Source organism: Pseudophryne corroboree (assembly GCF_028390025.1).
Source record: "Pseudophryne corroboree isolate aPseCor3 chromosome 6 unlocalized genomic scaffold, aPseCor3.hap2 SUPER_6_unloc_1, whole genome shotgun sequence".
Taxonomy (NCBI): Eukaryota; Metazoa; Chordata; class Amphibia; order Anura; family Myobatrachidae; genus Pseudophryne; species Pseudophryne corroboree.
The window spans coordinates 2,250,187-2,253,994 of NW_026967602.1; the positions used below are offsets into that span (position 1 = coordinate 2,250,187).

A 3,808-nucleotide genomic window follows, 5' to 3' on the forward strand; every position below is an offset into this window, starting at 1 on the left:
GCCTCAGCCGTTCCTTGCCACTCCGTGTCGTAAATGGCATATTGGCAAGTTTACGCTTCTCCTCAGACGCTTTTAATTTTGATTTTTGGGTCATTTTACGGAACTTTTGTTTTTTGGATTTTACATGCTCTCTACTATGACATTGGGCATCGGCCCTGGCAGACGACGTTGATGGCATTTCATTGTCTCGGCCATGACTAGTGGCAGCAGCTTCAGCACAAGGTGGAAGTGGATCTTGATCTTTCCCTATTTTAATCTCCACATTTTTGTTCTCCATATTTTAATGTGTGGAATTATATGCCAGTATCAATAGCAATGGCCTACTACTATATATACTGCGCACAACTAAAATGCACCACAGGTATAGAATGTAGATGGATAGTATACTTAATGACGACACAGAGATAGGTACAGCAGTGGCCTTCCACACCGTACTGCTATATATAGTATACTGGTGGTCACTGTGTCAGCAAACTGCAAAACTAAAATGCACCACAGGTATAGAATGTAGATGAATAGTATACTAAATGACGACACAGAAGTAGGTACAGCAGTGGCCTTCCGTACCATACTGCTATATATAGTATACTGGTGGTCACTGTGTCAGCAAACTGCAAAACTAAAATGCACCACAGGTATAGAATGTAGATGGATAGTATACTTAATGACGACACAGAGGTAGGTACAGCAGTGGCCTTCCGTACCGTACTGCTATATATAGTATACTGGTGGTCACTGTGTCAGCAAACTGCAAAACTAAAATGCACCACAGGTATAGAATGTAGATGGATAGTATACTTAATGACGACACAGAGGTAGGTACAGCAGTGGCCTTCTGTACCGTACTGCTATATATAGTATACTGGTGGTCACAGTGTCAGCAAACTGCAAAACTAAAATGCACCACAGGTATAGAATGTAGATGGATAGTATACTTAATGACGACACAGAGGTAGGTACAGCAGTGGCCTTCCGTACCGTACTGCTATATATAGTATACTGGTGGTCACTGTGTCAGCAAACTGCAAAACTAAAATGCACCACAGGTATAGAATGTAGATGGATAGTATACTTAATGACGACACAGAGGTAGGTACAGCAGTGGCCTTCCGTACCGTACTGCTATATATAGTATACAGGTGGTCACTGTGTCAGCAAACTGCAAAACTAAAATGCACCACAGGTATAGAATGTAGATGGATAGTATACTTAATGACGACACAGAGGTAGGTACAGCAGTGGCCTTCCGTACCGTACTGCTATATATAGTATACTGGTGGTCACTGTGTCAGCAAACTGCAAAACTAAAATGCACCACAGGTATAGAATGTTGATGGATAGTATACTTAATGACGACACAGAGGTAGGTACAGCAGTGGCCTTCCGTACCGTACTGCTATATATAGTATACTGGTGGTCACTGTGGCAGCAAAACTCTGCACTGTACTCCTCCTATATAATATTATACTGGTGGTCCCGGCTCCCTAGTCCCCACAGTAAAGCAGCACACTAAGCACAGATATGGAGTGTTTTTCAGGCAGACAACGTATAATGGTGGTCACTGTCAGCAAAACTCTGCACTGTGCTCCTCCTATATAATATTAATTATACTGGTGGTCCCCAGTCCCCACATTAAAATAAAGCAGCACACTGAGCACAGATATGGAGTGTTTTTCAGGCAGACAACGTATACTGGTGGTCACTGTCAGCAAAACTCTGCACTGTACTCCTGCTATATAATACAGCTGCTCCCCAGTCCCCACAATTAAGCAGTGTGAGCACAGATATATTATGCAGCACACTGAGCACAGATATGGAGCGTTTTTTTCAGGCAGAGAACGGATAACTGGTGGTCACTGATCAGCAAAACTCTGCACTGTACTCCTCCTATATTATACAGCTGCTCCCCAGTCCTCCCCACAATGAATTAAGCAATAATGCACAATCAAATTCAACAATAACGGAGAGGACGCCAGCCACGTCCTCTCCCTAATATTTGCAATGCACGAGTGAAAATGGTGGCGACGCGCGGCTGCTTATATAGAATCCGAATCTCGCGAGAATCCGACAGCGGGATGATGACGTTCGGGCGTGCTCGGGTTACCCGAGCCATACGGGAGAATCCGAGTATGGCTCGGACCCGTGTAAAAAGGGTGAAGTTCGGGGGGGTTCGGTTTCCGAGAAACCGAACCCGCTCATCACAAGTATATAGTAGGAGGACAGTACAGAATTTTGCTGTGACCACCAGTATATATATAGCAGTACGGAACAGTAGTCACTGCTCTACCTCTGTGTCATCAAGTATACTATTCATCCATACCTGTGCTGCATTTTAGTTGTGTGCAATATATAGTAGGAGGGGACAGTGCAGAATGTTGCTGTGACCACCAGTATATAATATATAGCAGTACGGTACAGTAGGCCACTGCAATACCTCTGTGTCGTCAAGTATACTACAAAAGTTCAGTAAAATGACCCAAAAATCAAAATTAAAAGCGTCTGATGAGAAGAGTAAACTTGCCAATATGCCATTTACGACACGGAGTGGCAAGGAACGGCTGAGGCCCTGGCCTATGTTCATGGCTAGTGGTTCAGATTCACCTGAGAATGGAAGCACTCATCCTCTCGCTAGAAAACTGCAGTGCCAATCCTAGATGGGCCAGGTGTTTGTGTCGGCCACATGGGTCGCTTAGCTTAGTCACACAGCTACCTCATTGCACCTCTTTTTTTCTTTGCATCATGTGCTGTTTGGGGACTATTGTTTTGAAGTGCCATCCTGTCTGACACTGCAGTGCCACTCTTAGATGGGCCAGGTGTTTGTGTCGGCCACTTGTGTCGCTTAGCTTAGTCACACAGCGACCTTGGTGCGCCTCTTTTTTTCTTTGCATCATGTGCTGTTTGGGGACTATTTTTTTGAAGTGCCATCCTGTCTGACACTGCAGTGCCACTCCTAGATGGGCCAGGTGTTTGTGTCGGCCACTTGTGTCGCTTAGCTTAGTCACACAGCGACCTCATTGCGCCTCTTTTTTTCTTTGCATCATGTGCTGTTTGGGGACTATTTTTTTGAAGTGCCATCCTGTCTGACACTGCAGTGCCACTCCTAGATGGTTAAAGTTACAAAAGAAAAAAGAGAGACTCTGTGTTGGGGCACGCCAGTCTAATATCTTCTCTGCAATGCTAAAAGTATCAGAGAGACTGGGCGCAATAATGGACAGCAGAAGTACTCTATCTGGTATGTGCCAATAACCATACACTCTCTCATTCACAATCTACTGTATGTGATATTACTGCCATATCTCACTGGTTACGCCCAATCTCGTCTGATCTTGGAAGCTAAGCAGTGAATAGCCTAATTAGTACCTAGATGGGAGACTTCTAGGGAATATTAGGTGCAGTAATAAATACCTCTGCACTCATGTGAAAAGCAGAGGTGTTTGGAACAACCTTTGACCTTTACCAATTTCATACCTATATTCCCTTCTTCTTATTTGAATCATTTTTTCTGATCCTGTACTCATCTAGAGCTTTTTGCACACTGCATTTGCTGATCAAAAAATGTAGTAATAAGCAGATTAACCGATACCAGGACACACCATTACAACAGGCACTGGTGGATGAACGTAAAATTAGTTAAGAATTTTTGATATCCATTGCCTATGTACCAGATGTTAAAGAATTTATCATTCTATGCGGAAATTAAATTCTGAATATTTCATCTCTGGTGTCACTGTCACCGTAATTAGTAATTGGAGTACTGTCACTCCTAATTATTATTTTTTTAGTGAGAACCATTTGACTTTCTCCTTAA

The 3,808-nt window shown here is 43.3% G+C and overlaps 1 pseudogene; it reads left to right on the forward strand.

The window, feature by feature from the left end:
- The first annotated feature begins 3,282 nt into the window (after nt 1–3,282).
- LOC134985608 (5S ribosomal RNA) lies at nt 3,283–3,401 on the forward strand (annotated as a pseudogene).
- The last annotated feature ends 407 nt before the right edge of the window (nt 3,402–3,808 follow it).